This window comes from Epinephelus moara, chromosome 23 (genome assembly GCF_006386435.1).
Source record: "Epinephelus moara isolate mb chromosome 23, YSFRI_EMoa_1.0, whole genome shotgun sequence".
In the NCBI taxonomy this organism is placed as follows: Eukaryota; Metazoa; Chordata; class Actinopteri; order Perciformes; family Serranidae; genus Epinephelus; species Epinephelus moara.
Genome location: NC_065528.1, coordinates 17,482,707 through 17,493,242, shown reverse-complemented (window position 1 = coordinate 17,493,242; position 10,536 = coordinate 17,482,707). Strand labels below are relative to the sequence as shown.

The following is a 10,536-nucleotide window of genomic DNA, read 5'->3' as shown; positions in this document are numbered from 1 at the left end:
CACCAGACACGATGACATACTGGAACTTTACTCTGCTTCGTCTTATTTTCCCAGACCGACCCAAAAAAAAAAAAAAGATAATGTGTGTCTCAGTGGTGTTCAGAAAATAAAATAATAAGATTGGCTAAAAGATGTTATGCATATTTTACTTCACCATTTGTGGTCTTATTTCCCTACACAATAAAAGTTAGACTGAAAAATAGTTATGAGAATGGTTGAGGATGTATTGAAAAACATAATAATCATAATAATCTTTTTAAAACAGTTTAAAATGTGGAATAACTGATTCATAAGGTCATTGAGTTATAAAACTATAAATCATAAAATCAAGTAAGATTTAAAAGTTGCAGCAGCAAGAAGTGTAAAGAAAGAGTTTCAGACCTGTGTCAGGAAAGTCAGAGCTGGTTAAAGGCTGAAGTGATACAAACAATTTAGAAAAAATAATGCATATATTTGTATATTTATGCAGTAAAAAACAAACATTATTAATCAGTATTATGTCATATAAATGGCATAAACTAAGGACTGCATATAAGGGCAATTGTAAGTGGAGTAATGTGAAGAAGCTGATCCAACAAAGTGAAGCAAAGCCCTTTTTATTTTATTTATTTATTTATTCATGTTTACTCTCAATGGACCTAATGCACCATCATGTAAACCTAAAAAAACATAGATAGATAATAAAATTAATATTGAACTAATACTATGAATATGGGAATAGGTAACTAGAAATTTAAATTTCTTTAAAATTAATTGTTTAAAATTGACCTTAATCCCAGATGTTCCTTCAATACATCAGCCCTGTCTTCTAGAACTTCCATGTATATACAGCTAATTTGAAACCCTAACATTTAAGCAAAATCATGATCTTTCCTAACCTTAACAAACATGTTTTTGTTGCCTAAACCTAAGACAGGAGTCTGGACACGAGCCCAAGCTGGACTTGTCAAGGTCCTGCAATATGTACAACCCGCCATCTACCTAATACTATGAATACAGAAATAAGTCAAACACAGTTTTTCATGATTGGCTAGAAATTTGTGTGAAATTGACCTTTATCCTAGATGTTCCTCCAATAGATCAGCCCTGTCTCTTAGAAATTCTGTTCATATACAACTATTTTGAAACAGCAAATGTGTTTTTAAAGGAAACGTTTTATTAACAGAAGGAAGAAATGTTGCTAATTAACATTATTGGGCCTGTCGCAAAAATGTTGACACTGAGAGGATCGGTAAATGTTCAGTAAAAACGTATTTCAGTTGTTTTTCTGCCAAAACACACTCTTGCAATGCAGTATCCAGTCGCAGCAACCACAGCAATATTTCTTCTATTACCTTTCTTCAACATTTACCGAAATCGGGATCTTTCTTGACCTTACCAAACGTGCTTTGTTGTCTAATCCTAGATTGGAAGCGAGCCCAAGCTGGACTTGTCAAGGTTCTGCCATTTGGTCACCTGCCACCTACCCCAACCACTTCCTTGGCAATTTATGATCTTTCCTAACCTTAACAAACATGCTTTTGTTGTGTAAACCTAAGACAGGAGTTTTGACGTGCGCTCAAGCTTGGATTTGTCAAGGTCCTGCCAGTTGGACACTTGCCACCTACCTCAACCACCTCTTTGCGAAGCCTGCGCGGTGCATGCTTGCAGTGTTTGATCACTGACAGAAACCTCTGTAAACATAACCCAGACAGCGATTACGTTTCCACAACGGTTTCATTAAGAAGCAGCATTGGGAGACAAGGTTGAATAGATTAAAAAGATAGTTTAATGAGTGACTTAAAACATTCATTGATGATCATATTAGTAAGGCACTGTAAAGTAGGTGATCTAATGAAGGATGTCCATGTAGGGAAAGTAAAAAAGGTATAAGAAGGTGAGATTTTAGAGTGGAACAGAGACCTGATTGATTGATGATTGAGTTTTTCCATTGAAAGACAACACTTGGACTATACAGAACTCTCCTGCTGCTGCCTGGACTGAGATGCACCAAGGACTGATGAGATGGGGGGTTCCACGGTAGTTGTAGATCATCCTGGTTGGATGAGCCTAAAGAGCAGATTTTGATTGGAGCCTAAAGAGCAGATGAAAACACAGCAATGACTCACTAAAGCACAGCTGGTTTTGTTGACTCAAACAGTGGTCATAACATAATAGTGATACATACACGTGGAAATATAACTTATTTGTGGTTTGCAGAAATGTATAAAGCCAACATTTTCGTCTGCAGACCGGGCTGGTTAAAGTAAAAGTTTCTCTGTATTCATCATAAACTGGTACAGGGTTTATTTAAAGACTCATCTAGCCTCTTCTCAGAGATGCAGAAGTACAGCTAAGCCAGGTCCGTAGACGAAGGCTCTTATGGGTTGGTCTGGACTCGAAAATTGACATTTTCCCAGCAGCAAAAGTATCCTTGCAGTTTAGACAATTTCCAGCAACTGTAACAACTTACTTTTTTCAAAGGAAGCTATCATTAACTAAAGTGTTTTTATCTTGCATCTTAAAGTTCAGGCCACTAAGGGTGTGAGTGAAAAGACAGTGGGAAAGGTTGAAGGAAGAAGACAACTAATGGCAGGATTAATCACCTTGCACCAGTCTATTATCATGAAAAACTTGCTCTGTAGTTTACCATTCAGGCTAATCTGGTCTGGACTCTTGTACAGGAGTACCAGGGTATCACTGTTGATCAACTAATCGACAATTCCTGTCCGTTCTAATATATTTTAAACCCTGGAAACACATTTTCCCTCTAAGTAAAGCCAAAGTGATACAAAATATTGGCTGCTTTATTCTTTTATTTCGTTAAAAGCATTTTCTTTTTGCTCACTTCTTACCCAGAGTCTCACTTAGTCATCCTGCCCGCCCCCTGACGCCCCCTTAATTAGTAATACTCACAGTGTATTGAATGCAGAGTAGAGCCCAATTACTTCAGTCCGCAGAGGCAGACCAGATGACTGTTTATCTCTAAAGAGTTAGAAACAATAGCTGTGGAGGCACATGAAGGCTCCACTTTTAGTTAATACATTCGGTGTCATTGAGTTGAAGCAGATTTTATTTTTAATTTTTAGTTAATCATCAAAGACATGGAAGACATTTTAGCACTGTGGCAGGCTGTTCATGCATTGTTCGTGCCTATAAAGTAATGCACCAGAATTTGTATATAATCTGCGTTAAAGGGAAGGTTGTGATCACGTGACCAATGTGCTTACAGACATGAGTAAAGAAGGAAGTAGTATAAAGAGTTAAAGCCATGTAAGGAGGTGGGTCGGGGTGGTGAATGGGTCAAACAAACACACAACTTTACTCCAAGACACCGATATTTGTGTCCCATGTGTAATCAAGTGAACTCTGAGTTATTTTAATTTACGTCATCAACGTGTTTCTTTTCCTGAGCCTAACCTACCTAATTAAACTTGCCTGAAAGTCACCTATGTAGCTTTACTTGCCTGAACCTAACCTACGTCATTTAGCGTTAAGTATGTGACGCAACGAAACCGAACCATGTTTCTTTTCCTAGACCTAGCCTAACTAACTTCACTTGCCTAACCTTGCCTACGTAACTTTACGTTAAGTACCTAACGTGACAAAGCTAAACCATGTTTCTTAACCTAGAACTAACCTACGTAACTTCACTTTCCTAAACCTATTCTATATTAAGTTGTGTTGCCTAAACAAAGCCCATGTAACTTTACACTAAGTATGCAACGCGATGAAGCCCAACCATGTTTTCTTTTCCTAGACCTAGCCTAAGTAACTTCACTTGCCTAAACCTAACCTACATAACTTTGCGTCAAGTACATCAAGGGACAAAGTCAAAGCATGTTTCTTTTCCTAAACCTACATAACTTTACCTTCCTAAACCTAACCTAAGTAACTTTATATTAAGTATGTAAGTTTTGGTCCAGTACATAATGTAACATGATGTACGTAACTTTACTTTCCTGAACCTAACCTACGTGACTTTAGTTGCCTAAACCTAACCTAAGTAACTTTACATTAAGTACGTAAGTTTTCGTGAAGTACATAACTTTACATTAAGTACGTAACTTTACTTTCCTGAACCTAAACTACATGACTTTAGTTGCCTAAACCTAACCTATGTATCTTTACTTGACTAAACCTAACCTAAGTAACTTTACATTAAGTATGTACGTTTTCGTGAAGTACATAACTTTACTTTCCTGAACCTAACCTACGTGACTTTACTTGCCTAAACCTAACCTATGTATCTTTACTTGACTAAACCTAACCTAAGTAACTATACATTAATAACGTACGTTTCCGTTAAGAACATAACTTTACGTCAAACACATAATGTGACGATGCCTTTCGTGGGGCACTGATTCATTAGATATCATATGGCTGCTTATGTCGCCTCGCAGGCAGCGCTCACAGCCTTACTTATTCACATTTTATTCTGAAAGGGATTTACTCACGTTATTTTCAGGGCACAATCAGTTAAATTAGCCAATTAAACCCTCTTTTCTCTCCCCTCTGACTCTGCTCATGGACCTTAGTGGAGCTGCGTTATCGCTGCGCAGGCTTAGCTGCAGAGACTGAAGAGCTATGTTGAGGGGTGACGCCATTCACGGTTATATAACAAGCCAGGAATAATCAGGTTGGGAACTCTGACCCTTCATGTGCCTTCATTAACAGTTGTCTCAGTTTGAATAACCTGCATGGCCAGATATAGACTTTATTATTATAAGAATGGCACTGATAAGCTTGTTCATCAAATTTCTGTTTTAAAAGTAAGTGTGATTTTAAAATAATAGTTGGAAACGATGTCATTGTTATTAAGAAAATCAAGTCCTATCATTAGACTGTTTTGTCTTTGCTTTACAAATAGAAAGATTAACTTTAGCTTTTGATGACACAAACCGGATATATTGTTTTACAGTAGAATAATACACAGGAAGTGCCATGAATTGTTTCACAGTCTCCATGCATCTTTCCCCCATGACTCAGACTCACATCAAGAATTCATCATCCACTGTGTTTTTGTCCTGTCACTATTACCCCAAAAATGAAGCCAGTGTTTGTTCAGCGGCGCGTTCAGGTTCAGTACATAAACATATTTCTGCTTTCAGTCCAGCAGTTAGGAACAACAGGACATTTATTATCTGTGGACATTCAACATCATAGTCATGGTACTTTTATCAGAGGTACAGTCACATCTGCAGGGCCGGAGCAGGTCAGCTGCTTAGCTGCGGTTAACCATTGATAATGCCCCGTCAGATATTATTTCAGCCTCCAACCTAAAGTCTGAACTAACAGATTTGTGGCATTCCTGAGTTAGACACAGGATCAGCATGTGTGACAGGTGGATTTACATTTTGTTTGCCCAAATGAGGTAATGAAAGAGAAAGGTTCAGCCTCACAGGAAGTCGCGGGGAGGCGGGAAAGGAGTGATTCACTGGGGTAATGTGACTTAACTCACACATAAAGCGGTAAAACAGCCCTGCATTCCTAACATATATCCCAAAGATAACGAGTTGAATCAGGCTAAGAGAAGGAAACAGACCTAATAAGGGATTATGTTATGACATTAATGGCTTAAAAGGGAAGTTCCACCCTTTAACACTCTTGGAAATGCAGTTATTAAGCCCAGTAATGCTCTGTTACTTTTATAATTTGGGTGTTAACTTGTTTGCTGTTTGACCAGGAGTTTGATGGACGGTTGATATTTGTTTTGTCTTTGAAAATCCATCATGACATTGTAAATCCACAAGAAAATAGGCCACAATTCAAGCCAGTGGAGGTACATACGCAAGTTTTTGTTCTGTGATTGATTGTTGGTTACATGTTTAGCCCTTTTGGAGTCATCTGCAGACTCCGCTGTGATAAAGAGCTATAAATGAACTTGAACTTGCACCACAGTCTGTCTGTTTATACTCTCTGTAATCTGGACAGAAAGCAACAAGTTTGACCTTGCTCTCTGCTTTCTGTCAACAGGCCTTCTTGAAAAGCGAGTCGGTTGCAAAATGATGTGGAAGTGTATGAGGCAGATTGATGGAAAGTGGCTTAGAATAAAGGCAAGCTAAAGTGCAAAATGTCATCAGAGTATTTCTTGCAAAGAAGCAAGTATCACAAAATGATTTATTATGTAAATGAGTACATAAAGGTGACTTTTCCTTTCAGAGTGCACAGTGGAATAGAGAGAGCTGCTCACCACATGTGTGTGGGATCAGTGTTGCCTTGCAGCTGTCCTCACATGATAGTTCAAACCACAATAAAATAGCTGAGGCCTTCCTCTGTGTCTCAGCCCAACAACAAGGTCACTGTGTTTGAAAATTGTAGCTTTACCAGTAAAATGGTGGGCCACTTACATGCAAAAGTGCGTGCTCTAGTTTAACTTTACTGTCAGAAATGGGACAAGATAAAACGGAAGAGAGTCTCCGGAATATTCTGGTTATGTGTGTCTCATCTCAGCTTGTCACTATGACTTGATCCACGCAACAGGACCCTCTGGAAATGATGTCGCCAAACTAGGCCAACATACTGTAAGCATAATGCAGAGCAAAGTGCATTTTATCTGAAAAAGTCCAATTATAGAAAAAGGCATGTTTTGAGGCTGGCCTGCCGCCGGGGGAGCAGAACACAGCATTGTGTACCGGAGGTCTGCGTGGTTCTGGGTTGACAAAAGAGAACAGAGCAGTGACTCAGAGGAAATACCTTTCATCCGACTGACAAGCCGCTAAAGAGACACAGGAAGAGGCGAAACTTGAAAAGATAGCACCGCCGGGAGCGACGGTCACCGAGGGACAGCGTCCAGCCCTGACTCACTCGGCCCTGTTGCACAGCCCACATGCCATTCCAGTTAAGTGGGACAGACAGGACGACCCTTGCTCTGCAGCTCTGTGCTGTGAGGAGGACGGGTAGTGGAAGTCGTGTCACTTGAGGAAGACCGTAATTGGATGTTTCCCCAGTTGCGAAGAGTGTTGACCTCAGTTCTTAGGTCGTGTGGAGGATTTGGGATCATGTGGTTTGGCGATGGATCTTGCTCCAACGTCTTGGGTGGCTGATTTGACAGAGAGGAAACACCTGTAGTCCACTGAATAGAATACTGACTATTAATATCTCACATTGTGCTTTTGATGAGATCATGGGTGGGATGGTGATATTACATAATATGAACATGTATCATTTGGTTTGGAGTGACTTGACATAAGGGATGTCACAAGAACTGATACATGGGTACCAATTTGATGCCAAAATTCGATAACATGACCGTACTCATTTTTCTGCAGAACTGTAGGTACTGAGGATACAATTCTTCCGGACCTGACGGGGCAGCATATATGCGTACAGGTGTTCTAATTTGCCAATAAATGTCAGAGGATGAATTAGAACGCCTACTAGCACGGAAGAACAGTAACACAAGGAAGACAAGTGCAGCTGCAGCAATGGCTCGGTACTTGTCAAAAAGAATTGCGTTCTTTTTTTTTTTCAACATGTTCTCACTCCTGACTCATCAAATATCGCCATTTGATCAGTGGACTTTCACGTCTACATATGATGCGCTAGGTATCCTCCTGCGTCTGTTGTTTACGATCCAGGACGCCATGCAATTTATGCCTGTTTCATGCATTCTGTCTTTTCAAAATACACTTCACTTTTCACAGGAACTGTACAGTTTCTGCTCGTTAGATGCATACAGTTTTTTTTCAAAATAAACTTACAATGTCGGTGAAACACCTCATCATGGTTCGGCTCAAAATTCATATGGGAAGCGAACACAGAGTGCCCGGGTGAAAGCCCCATCCATTGCCCCTCCTGTCCAACCTATAGGGACTTTGCAGCTCCTTAAATGATCTCATGATCCCACCCTTGTTCTCTGGAGGCGTGTCAAAATGACGCCGCCCAGCAGAGTTATACACTGACGTCACCCGGTGGTGTATCATACCGCCACAAAAAGATTTTGTATTGGTGTCTGACGCCTAAATCACCGACCAAGCAGCAGTACTTAATGACTTCAGAATGAGAACAGGTTGTATTTTTGCTGAGTCCTGTATATTTTTAATACTTTGCAGTGGGAATGCGGTGTATTTACACTACACTACAAAGTGCAGCAGTGTGACGAGGTACTGAGCATCTATTCTGCACTGACCACTACATGTTTGGCTTTTTTCTTGTTGCTGAGAATTGAAAACTTTTCAACTTTGGCTAAAATGTTGCACATGTTAGGGCTGGGTATTGTTTAAATATTACAATACCAGTGCCCTTAAAGCGATACCGATACCAATATTCGTTCAGTACCTTTTGAGAAGGAGACGATGCTGGTGTTGAAGAGACCATTGTAGCTGCTGCGGTACTGGGCTTATCACATGTTTAAATCAAAGGATCCCTGCAGTGATTGGCTGCGAGCAAACCTGACAATTAATTTGTTCTTAATCTGGGTACAAAAGGATTAAATACAAGTATCGTGTGACTAAAAAACTTCTGCTTGTCACTGTCACTTTTTACCATGCTGTCCAATCACCGTGGAGAAAGGCCTCCCATAAAGACCAACAGTCATGTCTTACATGTACCAGTGCTGAGGAACGACAGCAATAGAGAAAAAATATGTTGATATACTGCAGGCTTTGTATCAGTATATGTTTCCTCGCCTACAAAACCATGGAATCATGAAGGATTGATAATAACATTTAATTTCATAAATGTTTGCATGTTTAAGTAGATGAGATTTATTGTTTTGTTTTTGTTTTTTAATACAGTATTGAGTTGGGCACTGAGAATCTTGGGATTTCATTGGTATCAACTATAGAATAGATAGATCCCCTTAGCTATCATTGTTGCTTTTATCTGAACAATGGAGGCTGTATTGGTGGAAATGAGCTCAAACCTCAGTATCTGGGAAGTGTCAGTTCAGTGAGATATTGGTTGTTTGACTGGAGTTCTTGTCTCGACCCTCCCAGTTGAATAGGAAGTGATATCAAAGCCTGGTGGCACTGTCAGTAGCCGCTCGGTCCATCCAGTCTGCTGAACATTTTAACAGATGCTCACCAGTTTCCAACCCCAGCACGTCTGTCATCCGATGTGGAGTTAAGACATCAGAGAAGGAAACACAAACATGGCCCTGACCCATGATCCCGCTCACAATGGGACTCCCCCTGCAATAAAATATGATGAACGGTCAGTCACTTCCTACTCAGGCGGGCCAGATGCAACCACAGCGCTCGCTGCTCAGACGCAGGGTCCCCTGCTGTATTCTACTGTACATATTTGGTGTGTGTGCGGTCAGGAAACCCCACAAAATGACTATGTTGTATTACAGCATGAGACACCAGGCCTAACCATAAACACGGGCATGTGACAGCATGGAAATAGCTTTGAGGAATTCCTTAAGGTTGAGGGAATGCCTAAACTGGGACCGATGCTGAGCACAGTAAAAACAAAATGGCTGTTAGCTCCGGTCCTTAAACGCTTATCCTGTAAACTAGGTCAGTGCAATACATAAACCATAATTCAGATGACTGAAGCTGTACAAATCAAACTGAATCTATACTGTATATTAGCCCCGGGTTTAATGATTATGGGTTATGTGAGAAAAGTCATTTGTAGTGACAAACCAACAGGAAATGATCAGCGGACTCTTCAGTTCCACTTAGCTCTAAGGGGCATTTTAGCATCTTTCAGCTCATTGTTTTGGTTTTATGGACTGCAACTTGATTGTTTTGGTTCACGACCATCATTCACGTCAACCTTTTTTTCAGCAGAGTAGGCAGCTGATCTAAGTGAAACAGCCCTGGTAAACCAACTACACGCTAACTGCCCAGCATCAAACACCTGACAGACAATGTTAGCAACTAGCTGGTAACCAAAGAGGAGCATCTGCAGCTAAAGAGCCAGATACCTCCTTCCTGAGTTAGTGAGGAGCAAAATAAGGCTAAAAGAAGAGTTAATGTTTGACACTGTCAAGTCAAGTGGACAAAAACACAACTCAAAATGAGTGCAAATATTGCTCATGTTATGTTAGCATGTTCCAGTGCCAAATGGCCAAAAAACAACAACCAAACAATTCATACTATTCAAAAGAAGTACTTAAAAAATACAACCATTATTGACAGTGGAAATGCCAGTTTTCAGTTTGTGGTCTGTTTTCAGCTTTTTGTACAATTAACTGTGAAAACTTTGATGTGATGCAACAATCCTAGCTAGCTACACCCATTCGGCTAGCACAAGAAACCTGTATCGATAATTGACCCATCGCTAAGTCTCACTCTTGAATGCAGAGTGGCCAATCATAGCATAGCATCAGCCAAACTATATGTCTGTGCTCCAGAAACTCTCATGCAATCGTTGTCTTCATTTTTAGGCTGGTTCTGTGGATTTCAAACTAGCCATGGTTAAACTTTGTGTTTGTGGCACGTGTGATAATGATACTCGTTACTTGGTGAGGTTAGGAGCTATTAAATGTTATGTGTTATGTTTCTAAGTTAGCATTACCATTTCTATGCTATGCTAGCTAGGCTACTGAAGGTATACAGAATGTGTAATACACACACTGCTTTTACTTTTTAATGATTGTAACAG

The 10,536-nt window shown here is 40.0% G+C and overlaps 1 protein-coding gene across 1 annotated transcript in view; it reads left to right on the top strand.

Moving 5' to 3' along the window:
* LOC126385260 (synapsin-3-like) overlaps positions 1–10,536 on the top strand; it is a 135,951-nt gene that overhangs the window by 68,408 nt on the left and 57,007 nt on the right. The gene's annotated exons all lie outside the window — the stretch shown is intronic.